The sequence below is a fragment of the Malaya genurostris genome, chromosome 2 (genome assembly GCF_030247185.1).
Source record: "Malaya genurostris strain Urasoe2022 chromosome 2, Malgen_1.1, whole genome shotgun sequence".
NCBI classification, from domain to species: domain Eukaryota; kingdom Metazoa; phylum Arthropoda; class Insecta; order Diptera; family Culicidae; genus Malaya; species Malaya genurostris.
In genome coordinates this window covers 242,286,914-242,301,381 of record NC_080571.1, presented here as the reverse complement: position 1 = coordinate 242,301,381, position 14,468 = coordinate 242,286,914, and the positions used below count along the sequence as shown (strand labels likewise).

Sequence of the window (14,468 nt, the reverse complement as noted above, 5' to 3'; positions counted from 1 at the left end):
CAATTGCATTGCTACTTCCGCTAGTATTCCATATGATTTGACAAAAAATATCGACTGGATTAAATACCAAAGTAGTATCTCTAGTATTTTGAATTCAATGGAAGAGCTCCCTCCACTTGAAGAATATGACTTCCTCATTTGTTCGATTCTGGAGGCAGCAGAACAATCCCAAACTAAACGCTTTCCTGGGCCAACGACTAACAGAAGGCCTCCCAACCCCTGGTGGGACAAAGAGTGCTCAGAGGCTAAACTCGCAAAACAAAATGCTTGCAAGACGTTTCTAAAACGGGGAGGAGGAACTCCTCAGAATTTTGAAAAACTTATGGTTTTAGAAACCAAGTACAAGAGCATACTTCGAGCCAAAAAATGTAGCTATTGGAGACATTTTGTCGAAGGTTTGTCAAGAGATACCTCAATGAGCACTCTTTGGAACACGGCCAGACGAATGAGGAATCGTAACGTGGGCAATGAGAGTGATGAATACTCGAACCGATGGATATTTGACTTTGCTAGGAAAGTTTGCCCAGATTCTGTTCCTACGCAGAGCATTATACGGGAATCTCCTCCAAATAATGGTTTTATTAATAACCCATTTTCAATGATGGAATTTTCTATAGCACTCTTGTCTTGTAACAATAACGCTCCAGGGTTGGACAGAATTAAATTCAACTTGGTGAAGAATCTGCCCAACCTCGCAAAAAGACGTTTGTTGGAATTGTTCAACAAGTTTCTTGAGCAAAATATTGTTCCACCTGACTGGAGACAAGTGAAAGTTATCGCCATTCAAAAACCGGGGAAACCAGCTTCCAATCACAACTCATATAGACCCATTGCGATGTTGTCCTGCATCAGAAAATTGTTCGAAAAAATTATTCTCCGACGTCTCGACACTTGGGTCGAGACGAACGGTTTGTTGTCAGATACTCAGTTTGGCTTCCGTAGAAATAAAGGGACGAATGATTGCCTTGCATTACTTTCGTCTGACATCCAAATTGCCTTCGCTCAAAAGCAACAAATGGCATCTGTATTTTTAGACATTAAAGGAGCATTTGATTCAGTTTCCATTGATGTTCTTTCAGACAAGCTTCACCAAAATGGACTCCCAGCGGTTATAAATAATTATTTGCACAACCTTTTGTCAGAGAAACACATGCATTTTTCACATGGCGATTTGGCAACACTCAGAAATAGTTACATGGGTCTCCCGCAAGGCTCATGCCTCAGTCCGCTCCTCTATAATTTTTACGTAAATGACATTGACAGCTGTCTAGTAACCCCATGTACACTAAGACAATTGGCAGATGATGGCGTGGTTTCAGTTACTGGACCCAAAGCTATTGATCTGCATAAACCATTGCAAGATACCTTAGATAACTTGTCCGATTGGGCTGTTCATCTTGGTATCGAATTCTCTGCGGAGAAAACAGAGTTTGTCGTCTTTTCAAGAAAGCATGATCCCGCGCAGCTTCAGCTCCATATGATGGGAAGAATGATCCAACAGGTTTTAACTTTTAAATACCTCGGGGTGTGGTTCGATTCCAAATGCACGTGGGGAGGACACATTAGGTTTCTGATAACAAAATGCCAACAAAGAGTAAATTTTCTTCGAACAATAACAGGATCTTGGTGGGGTACTCATCCGGAAGATCTAATAAAATTGTATCAGACAACGATACTTTCAGTGATGGAATATGGATGCGTTTGCTTTCGTTCCGCTGCAAACTCTCATATTATCAAACTGGAGCGAATTCAGTATCGTTGTTTGCGAATTGCTTTAGGGTGCATGCATTCGACACATACAATGAGTCTTGAAGTTCTGGCGGGAGTTCTTCCATTAAAGGTCGATTTTGGGAGCTTTCATCACGCCTGCTAATAAGATGTGAGGTGCTGAATCCCATGGTAATTAATAATTTCGAACGACTAGTCGAGCTTCGATCTCAAACAAAATTCATGACAGTATATTTTAACCATATGTCACAGGAAATCAACCCTTCAAGATATATTCCTATCCGTGTCAGCCTCCTAAATGTCCCTGACTCAACTTTATTTTTCGATACATCCATGCAGCGCGAAGTGCGTGGAATCCCGGATCATCTACGTTCGACGGAAATCCCAAAAATATTTTCAAGTAAGTTCAGGCATATTGACTCTGAGAAAATGTTTTACACGGACGGATCGCGAATTGAAGAAGCGACAGGGTTTGGTATGTTCAACAATAATGTTTCGGCCTCATTTAGGCTTCAAGAACCTGCATCTGTTTATATAGCAGAGCTAGCAGCAGTTCATTATAGTTTGAGTGTAATCGTCACATTAATTCCAAACCATTATTTCCTCTTCACAGATAGTCTGAGTGCAATTGAAGCCATTCGCTCAAACATGACTGGCAAGACTGAACCGTTTTTCCTGGGCAAAATAAAACAGTGCCTGAACGACATATTGAACAATAATTATCTAATCACTATAGTCTGGGTCCCGGCTCATTGCTCCATTCCTGGCAATGAAAGAGCCGATATTTTAGCCAAACGTGGTGCTATTGAGGGTGAAATTTATGAGAGACCAATTGCTTTCAACGAATTCTATAGCTCGTCTCGCCAAAGAACACTTGCCAGCTGGCAAGCTTCTTGGGATAAAGATGATCTGGGTCGGTGGATGCACTCAATTATTCCGAAAATATCGACAAAGGCATGGTTCAGGGGACTGGATGTGAGTAGAGATTTCATTCGTGTGATGTCCAGACTCATGTCCAATCACTACACGTTAGATGCACATCTCCTTCGAATTGGGCTCTCCGAGACTAATCATTGTGCTTGTGGCGAAGGTTATCGAGATATTGATCATGTCGTTTGGACATGCGTGGAGTATCGTGATGTCAGATCTCAACTAATAAATTCTTTGCGTACCCAAGGTAGACTATCCAATATCCCAGTTCGAGACATTCTTGCTTGTCGTGACCTTTCATACATGAAACTTATTTATCATTTCATAAAGAAAACTGGAGTTTCAATTTAATAAAGGCCCCTTTCAAGACTTAGTTCTGATCCCAGCTGCGTCCATGAGTTCAACCAATAGCTAAATTAGAATAAAAATAATGTAATGATACAAACAAACTCGAAACAGTTTATGAAATTATTAACAAAATGTCTGAAAATAACAGCTTATTTTATAATTTATAGAAGTTAATCGTTTGGTTCAAATAATATTTCCGAGTAGATTTCATAATTAATGACGAGTTACCTAAGATGATATTTAAGTAATAAGAGAATATGTTTTAATAAATGCAAAACGTTGTGACTATGTTAGAATTAAATTAGGATAAGAATATTATGTAAAAGTGATGCTACGGCGAAGAAAAACTTATGTAAACTGCCTTAAGAAATAAACGTATTTATGAAAAAAAAAAATAATAATAATTGGCTTACCGAATAGAACTGAAATATTGCTTTAGTTTGTTTTTTGACATAGTGAAATCGACTGCTTCTGAATGCTTGTTGTATACAGCCATCAATTGATTTATTGGCCCATTTTTGGCATAGTTTGTTCGCTGGTGGTTTGTAATAAAAATATTTCGATTTCTTAAACGCCGAGCTGGTATGTAAAAATTTAGTTTGGACAGGAGTTGACTGGAATCTATGCGATTTGAGACAATGTCATTTACGAATGAGACCATTGAAAATTCTCTGCGTTCTTTTAATGTTTGAATACTTATCAGCATACAGTGGGCTTTATATGACGGAATAGGAAGTCTTGTCCAACCTAATTTACGAAGTGCAAATAACAAAAATTGTTTTTGAACTGATTCAATTCGATCTTTCCATGTGATTAAGTAAGGTGACCAAACTAAGCCACAGTATTCTAGTACTGACCGAACATAGGCAATGTATAATGTTTTAATTGTATACGGATCGTGAAAACAGTAACAAAATCGTTTTATGAATCCTAGCATGTTATTGACTCTGTTTATGATTGTATTATAATGATCAACAAAAGTCATTTTAGAATCTAGTATTATTCCTAAGCCCCTAATTCTTTCGCATTTTTGAACTGTTTGACTTCCAAGAGTAAGTATCAAGTCAGGTGTATTTCGTTTTTTACTGAATGTTATTCTACTGCATTTTTTCACATTTAGTTGAAGAAGACTTTTGTTACACCATGTATAAAAAGAAAGAATTTCTTCTTGATAAACTTTGGCATCCTCACTTTTCTCTATTTCTAAAAATAGTTTTATATCGTCTGCGTATATTAGAATTTTTATTTTTTCCAAAAGAAAGGAAATGTCGTTAACAAACAAGATAAATAAAAGAGGACCTAAATGAGATCCCTGGGGGACCCCAGAACCGACGTGAATGGGGCTCGACTTTTTACCCTTAAATTTTACAATTTGTTGACGATTTGTTAGATAAGATTCCAACCATTTAAGAAGACCTGGTAAGATTCCCAATTTCTGTAATTTGAACATAAGCATGGGTATGTCAACACGATCGAATGCTTTGCTGAAATCTGTATAAAGAGCTTCAATGTAATTTCCCTTGTCCATAGCGGTCAGGGTATAGTGGACGAATTCAAGCAAATTAGTAGTAGTGGAACGTCCTTTGAAAAATCCATGTTGCATGTGAGTAATTCTATTTTTTATTTGACTAAACAGTTTGTCATTAACGATCGCTTCAAAGAGCTTCGGAATGCAAGAAAGAATAGCAATCCCGCGATAGTTGCATATGTCTACTTTTTTCCCATTTTTGAAAATTGGTATAAGGAAAGAGTTTTTCCACGTATCTGGAAAAACTCCTGACTGAAGCGAATTATTAAAAAGCCAGCACAAAGGGGTTGCAAGATCAAATGCTAATTTTTTCATAAATATGGGTGGAATCCCATCAGGTCCGGCACTTTTAGAGACATCCAATTTGTTTAGGGCATCTATTATGTCTAGCACTTCGATTTGATTTACATTAATATCTTCAGTAAACTCTGGAAAGAAATAAAAATATTCACGATCGCGGTCATCTTCAGAAAACTTCGTGTAGATTTGTTGAAAAAATTTAGCGAAAAGATTACAAATTTCTTGTGAGTTATTACCAATGTTTTCCTGTAGATACATTCTTGACGGAAAGTTTTCTGATTTCAATTTGTTTCTAACATAACTAAAGAATTTTTTTGGGCAAGACTTTATTTGCTGTTCAGTTCTTGAGTTATACTCTTTGAATGCAACATCAATTGCTAAACTTAGTTGGTCTCAGATGTGTATGTAATTTGATAAATTGTCACTATTATTTTCTCTTTTGTACTTTTTATGAGCTTTTTGTTTTCGATTTCTTAAGTTTCTAATATGCTCGTTATACCAAACAGGATACTTTGAATTATTTTGTCGCCTAATTTTCTTTAATGGGACATGTTCATTTATTATGTCGTACAGCCGTGCGTAGAAAATATCGACTGAAATTTCGACATTTCCTTCGTTTCTAAGTAGTTCTTGCCAATCTATTTCTCGTAGCTTACGACAAATACTATCATAATTTGCTGAGTGGTAATCGAAAATCTCCTCATACTCGTAGTCGTCGGGTCTATTAACCTGATGTATAAATATTGAGAATTCGATTGCAGTATGAAAAGCTTCATTTTTCCACAATGGAGTTGGTGATTCTATTACACAAAAATCATCGTGAATATTAGTAAATAAAAAATCTGAACAACAGTTTTGCTGATTTTTTACATGATTAATTTGATTAAGACCTAAACCGGATATTTTGTCGAATAAGTAATGAAGTGTTTCATTCTCTCCAATGAGAGGTAGTAAAATGCTATCATTTTCAGCGTCTGGAATAAAGTCGATATTGCGCTGATTAAAGTCTCCATATATATGAACTTTAACTTCCGATGGAAGCTTAGTCATGATTTCATCAGCAACATGCAGAAACTTTTCATATGTGGCTTTTTGGGCATTGTTAGGAGGAAAATATACTGAAACAAAAATATGTGTTTCACCTGCTAAATGAATTCTTACCAATACGTGTTCAAATTCTTCAAATTTCGTAGTGGTTATCATTTCGGCGTCAAATTCTGCTAAAACAGCAATAAGAACACCTCCCCCCGATTTTTTATCAGATGTATGGAGCTCACGATCGTTTCTAAAAACGTTGTAAATGTTTCCGAAGACTTCCGTGCTGTTAACGCTTTCATCCCAACTAGTTTCGGTTGCTAGAATAACTCCATACGAACACCCCAAAATATTTTTATGGATTTCATTAATCTTAAGTGCGCTCTTCATACGGTTAAAATTTTGACAATATGCTACGATTTCTGTCGACGACGCTAGATGAGGAGATCTTATTGAACATGATTGTTGACTTATGATAACATTGTCATTATTCTCTTCTTCTGGGTAATGCGTCAAAATTGCCGAAAACACGAATGTTGAGCACGACACGCCACGCACGTATCAGTTGACGAACATTCAGCAGACATTTGATTCGGCATCGTTAGTTGCAGGTTGTGCTCTCGATAAGAATTAATCGTCGGTCCTCTTTGAAAATTAATTGTAGGTCTGTAATTTGTTGGTGGTCCCGAAAATCGATCCTTAGCTGCAGCAAGAAGTATTCTATCAGGTGGAAGATTATTTCGGCTGTTGTTGTAGTTGTTGTTATTATAGTTATTGCAATTATTATTCATGTTGTGACTAATAATGTTATTACAATGTCGTTTTGTAGATGAATGATGCGTTGAAAGAATATTGGATCTGTTATTGTAATTTTTTCTTGAATTTCGCTTTTTGCGCCTTCTTGACTTATCAGCCTCATTTTGCTGACGTCGGAACCTAGATTGGCGTGCGTCGTACTCACTCCAATCAGCTTTCCATACCTTTTTGGTGCCTAATAAACGCCACCCAGAATAGTCGGGTTTTTTTACAGTTCAATTCGTCATCCAAACTGGGGCATGAGTCAGGTGTCAATGATGATGATACGGCAATTTGGATTCCAGCAATATTTGTTGATAAAGACTTCAACTCCTCTAGAATGTCCAGCTCGACCATAGAATTCGGATTGTTAGGTAAACAGGTTGCTGTGTCGAGTGATAGCTGGCTGAGTTGACTTATTTCGTTACTCAGGTCTCGCAAATTTGTAGAAAATTCTGACGTCACGGTTTGAAGTGTCGAGAACACACTTTCCTTTGTCGACTTTAAAGCTGTATCTAGCAGTGCAGTCATGTGATTTTTAATGCTTGTCACACTTCCCGGCAAACTGCTATTTTTATTTAGTGCGATCAGCTCATTTTTTATGGTAGTGAGTAAGACTTCTAGTCCGTCAATCGCCTCATGTATTACAGTTGGCTTCTCCTGTTGAAAAGCAAACTAATGCAGCACTTCCGTGTTGGCCTGAAGTTGCTTCTCCAGCAGTTTTTGTTGCTCAACAAGGCTGCTATAATGCATCTTTACTTGTAGTAATTCTTGACATACCTCGCAACATGGCAGCATATAAGAATTAATATCTACTTTTTTGTCTCTCTTCCTGAGAGAACCGCGCTGAATGGTAACACCGATGCAAGCCGCGTGAAATTTTCAAGGGCAGCCAACGCATGTCCACATGATTGTGTCGACGGAGGTATCCAGTGCACAAATTTCACAACTCATGTTGATTACACAACTAAAAACAGTTAAAATAAACAATAAATAATATTTCGCGCGCGGCACTGGGAGCGAATGAAAAACACGTCCGAACTTGACGACGACTAAATGAAGCATGACAACACTTAATAGGCTCATCTTCTGGCAGCTCCATAATTTTTTCTATTAATTCTTCTCAGGTCTGGGGGTTAGTTTTTCTTGCAAATGCACAGTGTTTCAAAAGCCCAATTTCACGCTCTTAATTGATAATACGTCAAAAACGTGGTTTTCGAGGTAAAGAGTTGCCCTTAATGATCAGCGCCATCTTCTGAAAATGTTATTTATGTGATAAAAATTTTATTTTGGCTTAGGGTCAACATAAGGGCTAAGAAACTTCGACAAAATTGTGTAATTTCAAATAAATTTGTAAAAGGTACTATTCCCGTAGCTTAAGTAGAATTCATGACGTAAAGTATTGTCTGAGTCGGGTCTTCTAAAATCAATTTTTGTAAGAAAATTGTATATTTTTAATTTCTATGTTAGGACGGGTATAGCGTGATGGGTAAGTCGATGCCATTCATGCAGTCCATCTGGGCCCGATTCCTAACCCCGCACATAGGGTCAGAAAGCCTTTCCGATCCAACGAGGCGAATGACCTTAAGGTTAAAACCTCTATAGACGGAACAAAACAAAAATTATGACTTTTTTAAACTTTTTCGTAATTATTTAGCCCTTATGTTGACTCTGAGCTAAAATAATATTTCTATCTCACTTTTAGGGGGTTTAATAACAAAAATAAAATTTTCAAAAGACGGCGGCTATCATTCTAAGGAACTTTGCTGAAGATACTGTACCTCGAAAACCACATTTTAATGTGTTATCAATAAAGTGTGGAAAATTGGACTTTTGAACCACTGTGAAATGGGGCGAGTGCTTCTATACCTTTGCTATTTCGATTTGCTGGCCAGGGGGCGAGGGGGGGAGTTATGTGTGGGAGATTCTCCCCTTTCCCCCACGGCCTTGGTTTTGGTTTCAAAATATATTGGAAAATGAAGATCTGTAAAGTATCTTTCCATTCATTTGCCTGCTCCAAATATGTGCATGAACATTAATGTAAATGTCGTAAAAAATGAAAAGAAAAATATCTAATATTTTTCCTCAAATAATAATTATAAATTATGAATAAATTATTAAAATATTATTGATCGCAGGACTAAGCTTTTATTTTTATTTGGGAAAAACTTCACTTCGCGTTACTTTGAAAATCCCAAGAGCACCCCTAGCGGAATCTCTTAGCCAGCTGGCAGGCAGTGCAAGTGACTAGGCGTCTTGTGAAACTACTGCGATTCGCTCGCGTCACAACAACGATCGCTTAAGCTGGCCGTTTCGCGCGTTACCCCCTTTCGCACTGATCGATTGATCGCGCACGCCAACCGTTTGCGCTCTCTCGGCTCGTTTTCCCAGGCGGTGGCGGCGACGACGGTGATCTGTGGGTCTGTGGCTGTGTGCATAGGCCTGCTATGCTGGGCCTCGCAGAAATTTTTTAACCGCGATACGAATCGGTTGTGTTTTTGGTATTTTCGCGCTATTCCAGCGTTTCTAGCAGTTTACAACTCCTTCACATCTGTGTGGAGGCCGGGAAAAAAAACTCCGCGTGTGACCGCGCGTGCGGGCGAAACATTTTCAAACTGATTCCGGACTTGCGAACCTTATTTACGGTAATTGGTGGAGCTTGTTGCAATTTATCAGCGAGGTGTGTTTTGTTTTTGCTCTGGTAAACGAATTTGCGGTTTGCAGTTTGTTTGGGTTACTGGCTTTGGTACCGTGAGTGCTTTTAGTTAATAGTTTCATCTGTCTCTTTTTCTGTGTCTATACCAATATTTTGCTTGAAGATTATTTCGTTCAGCATAAATCTTATGCGAAGTGGATTCCCGCATTTAAGTTCAAAGGATTCAATAGATTTACGAATTTGCGGATTGATCGAATAAAATGTGCCGAAGTTTGCCATCAAATTATAGATTGAACGAGTGTTCACAAACGACAACATTAACGGATAAGAAGAAACAGTGATGCGAAGCGCAGTTGTCAGTTGACGTAAAATTACAGCTTGTGCCCAATCATAACAGTAGTGTACAGATTTCGTGCCAATGAAAACGAAAAGTGGTTTCGATAAAGTGAAATACAGCGTGTTTAACCATCAGTGCAAGGGGTAAAAAGCGGTGTGCTCTGTGCTGAGGTGACTTATAGCTTGCAGGACTTGCAGCGCGGTTACTCTCTGGAGATAAATTATGCAATATGACCGCACAGTGCTGCCGTAGGGCATTTCGAAGGTAGATTGCATGCGGTAACCGCTTCAGAACGACGGATAGGTCTAAATATTGAGCTCGATTGTGGACGGAACCACGGCGATCGAAATCTACGCCATCCGAACTGTGACTGCTTCAGGTGCACTCAATCGCTTTCGACGCCGCTTTCAATAAAATAGTGATACTTTTCAAAGTGGTACACGTTGAGGTCGTTTCGCACGCAATATCCTCAATGTTGACGTATCTCTCTGCGGTAGTGATCAATATAAAACGATTAAGTGTATACATGGGACGGCTCGATAGGTTTGATACGATGTTTATGGGTTGTCCGTCAATGTCAGGTTGGAAGTTACGCGTCTCCAACGAGGAAAGAACACAACCTGAGGCGGTGGTGTTTGAGTTGTACCAGATTGAATAGGTTCGTTCACTAGCTGGTTGATCACCGCAGGGCGGTGTTGGAGACGAAGGCGGCAGAACAAGTTTTTTTTTCTTCTGCTCTTGGTTGTGTGAGTGAAGGCGTGATTTGCTGATAGTTGTTCGGCTCCAAGAACCCTGAAGTGTGTGACATTTAGTATCAGCAAGAACAGCTTCGCTTTCGTTTGCTTTGAAAACAATAACCTGAGTTACGGAACGGTTTGAGGTGATTTTGGCGCAGGTGCCTCGGAGAAGCACAAGATAAAAGCCGTTATAGATTTGGTTGATTTAAAGAACTGTGTGTTTATGGTTTTCAATTCTTGTTTCTGGTTTCTATCTATAATGCTGCCACAAACAGATTCGCGGGTTTATGGCTCCTTTCTAAAAGGATACACAACTGTTTTATATAGTTTTGGATAATTCTAGAAATTTTATTTATTGTCTTGGTTTCGATCAATGAGTTTCAATCTAATCGTCGTTAGATCTTAGGTGCGGGGAGGAGGAATGATTTAAGGTAGACTGTTTATTTTAAATTTATTAGACCAGGCTCCAATTATGTTATGTTCATTTGAAGTTTTTGGAATGCCGTTTTGATACATAAATTCTACATATATTAATTCGGTATTCGAAATCAACTGTCAAGGCCATTGCGGATGAGCTTTCGGAAGATCGTGAAGACTTAAACTCTGACACATTCATGCTTCATCTTTTTGATTCCGATATTATTAATGTAGAACCACACATTTAGAGGACAGTCGATAGGTTGGCGATGATCGGTACTACGGGTACGGGTAATATACAATGTTGGGTAACGGCCCCAGTGGTTATCTCAGTTTTAGAAGTCATCCAAGCTCCAGAGGCCATCTCATATACGAAAAATTAGATGAAAATAGGTGCTTCAGCTAAAAGATTTCGCGCCGCTTTAACAGCAGTATTGCATAAATTTTGAAGTATTTTGGAAAGCTGAACCGTTCAAGTACATTATAATACATTTTTCTATAATTTAAGCCTCTGCAAAGCATTTGCAAAACAAAAAACATACTTCGGAGAAGGAGAAGAACATTTTACAAACCAACATGCTTTTTTTCTTGGTCAGCACTACCAACAAATTGGCTTTTGCTTATTTTGAAAAAAATTCATGCAACCCTCAACTATTTGGAAATTTTGCTCACTTTTGTCGTGAATGTTTTCGTTTTGTCACTTTTTCTTAATTTACCCTGTACAAAAATGGGTAAAAGTTAATTGTGTATATCTCTTGTTGTATTTGAGGAAGCAACATAATTTTTTCTCCACCCCGTCGTAAGTATTTTCAGCAATTTATGATAAAATTTTCAGTAGTATGAGATATCCAAAAATAACTAATGGTTGAAGTTTTATAAAAAAATTGGTATGAGCGAGCATTAATGCATAGGGCGCTGGTCTTACAAGCCAGTTGTCATATGTTCGAGCCCCGACCTGGAAGGATTCTTAGTGTCAGTAGGATCCATAGTACTAGCCATGCAATGATTCTGTACACTAAGAATCGGCTGCGAAGTCTGTTGTTGAAATTCCACAAAAGGAATGTAATGCCAGGACTTTGCTTTGAGCATGCAATTCAGTGTCGGAAACGTCGCACAAAATTCCAAACACATGAATTCAACGAATCATCGCACAAAGCGTATTGTGTAAAACGGATACATAGAAATATGGAATATTTTCAGTGCTTGAGGAATCAGAACCTATTGATCAAGTGGCACGTTCTCCTAATTATTTGTATATTTGTGCTTTGCTGTGGCTTCTCATCACTTTCCTGATGGAAAGAGAAGAATAAAAGGAACATGGAAAGGAAAAGTGATGTGAGGGAGGTGGGGAAAAAGCACAAAACATAAAGAGATACATCGTTCTGCATCCACGAAAGTATTCTGAACGATCTGCAGGGACATGCACATTTAATAACACCAACCCCCGACAGGATTTAGACATTTTACAAAAGCGACACCATTCTGCTTTCCTGGAAGAAATCAGAACGATTCGCAAGTATGAACAGAAGTAAATTCGGTACCTCATAAGGGATGCCAAACAATCTGCTAAAACCTTTTAGGGTAGAAACCGAAGGGATTCATTTACTCCAGACATAACAATGAACTCTTCTGACTATTGCTCCTTACCATATTGGGTGAGAAACGATAGACTATCCTTCAATTTTAGCTCACCATACACAGATTCAACCATGTATGGAGAACCAAAAACCCGGATACGTGGTTGCATCAATGCGGGACAGTTACATATCAGATTTACATTACACAAATCATAAAAATAATGCTCAGCGCGCTGAATGGTAGCCATGTGATGGTTGAGTTTTCTATGTCCAGTCAGAGCTCTGACCAGAATCCTGCAATGATGCTTGGCAAAATACAATATACATTTTTAACATTTTCAGATTCAAATCTGGTAAAAATACTGTTGTCTGAGCGCAAGTTTGCAAGCTGTGCCAGTAGCTGGCATGTTTGAAACGAAGCAGCCCTAGAACGAATCTAGTGCTCTATCCAACGGAAATATACCAGCTATAGCCAACTCGTTCGAGATATTTGATGATTGACAATTTCCAGCATCCGAGTTTTCAACGGTGGGTGAAATCCCAACTTCATCATCGATCTTATGTTTCACTGATCGGTGTTTGGACCAATTTTGGTTAAACAAGACAGTTCTATGTTTCGCATATAACATAAAAAACTAATTAACAGATAGTCTTCATGATCACATGCTTCGTGCTACATCGTTTTACACCAATTTTCTCTCAAATATAATTTTATGTTGAATTCAGATTTACAATCCCGAAGCAGATCCAATATGACCTACCAATATTGGTTCATATTACGTACAAAACATCTGTGATCCAATTAAACACAATGGGAATGACAGTATTGGAATGTTTAACCCGTTTTACCCCAATTTATATCAAAATCGTATTTCTGGTTAAACTTTCTTTCGCATACCGGAAGAAGACTGATAGCGGTTGATGAAAATCAATTGATATTACGAAGAAAGACCTAGACCTAGAAATAAGATTACGAATGGATTCAATGGCCGCACGAATCTTGTTATACCGTTTTACCCCAATTTATTTTATAAATCGTATTTCTGGTTAGACTTTCTTTGGCATACCGAAAGCAGGCTGATTGCGGTTGATGAAAATCGATTGATATTACGAAGAAAGATTCATTTTTTTTTAATTTAGCTTTGATCTACAATTCGGAAGCAGATCCAATACGAACTATCAATATTGGTCCATATTACGTAAAAAAACTTCAGCGATCCAAATACATTTTATGGTTTATAACTGTCATTGAAGGTTTTATAACAGTTTCATGGTAAATTTTTCCTGAATTCTGGAAGAAATCTGGTCGAATCGATTATTGATAAAACAGATTGGTTATATTATACTAACATTTTGTTGAAAATACGCAGTGGCTTAAGCACACGGAACCACCCGCAATCCCATTTCAACCAGAATATTAGTTGATTTTCTGAATTCGATTGGTTAAAATTTGGTACAACTAATCGATTGTTGTTTTATCAGATGAACAACTTTGCTTTCGCCGTTTTCCGATAGGTGCCTGTACCGACTGAGGCTGGTTAAAACACATACATGATAATGCCTTTAAAGTGAGTATGTACATTGCCTAACGAATTGTCATCGCCGTTTCAGTGACAGTTGTTCTTGTTTTCGTATTATTCACGCTCGAAAATGTCTGTTTATGTGCCCAATTCTCGCCATTTGCGGGAGGTTTAACTTTTCTGTTACAATTCGAAAAAAAATGCAGCTGAAGCGTATCGAATGCTTTCAGAAACTTACGGTTATGCTGCTCTTAGTAGAAGAATGTGTCGGGAGTGGTTTCAGCGTTTTAAAAGTGGTGATTTCGATGTCGAAGACAAACATGGTGGTGGAAGAGAAAAAACCTTCAAAGATGAATAACAATTTACTACGAGCTCTTAAAACCGGATGAAACCATCATCGAGAGGAGATCGCTACCGAACGCAACCGATGCGCCTTAGTCGCACGCTAAAAGAAAAGCGGCCACAGTATCAAGAGCGACATGACAAAGTCATCCTCCAACACGACAATGCTCGGCCTCACGTCGCAAAAGTGGTCAAAAAGTACCTGGAAACGCTGAAAT

At 38.3% G+C, this 14,468-nt stretch overlaps 1 protein-coding gene across 3 annotated transcripts in view; it reads left to right on the top strand.

Annotated features, from left to right (window-relative positions):
- Window positions 1-9,126: 9,126 nt before the first annotated feature.
- The window catches only part of LOC131428349 (tenascin-R), a 328,173-nt gene continuing 322,831 nt past the window's right edge, over window positions 9,127-14,468 (top strand). Inside the window, exon 1 of one of the 3 annotated variants that reach the window (XM_058592249.1) lies at window positions 9,127-9,344. The gene's annotated coding sequence lies outside the window, so the exon portion shown is untranslated. Of the gene's footprint in view, window positions 9,416-14,468 lie in introns of all 3 variants that reach the window. The other 2 variants (XM_058592250.1, XM_058592251.1) reach the window with 2 other exon arrangements.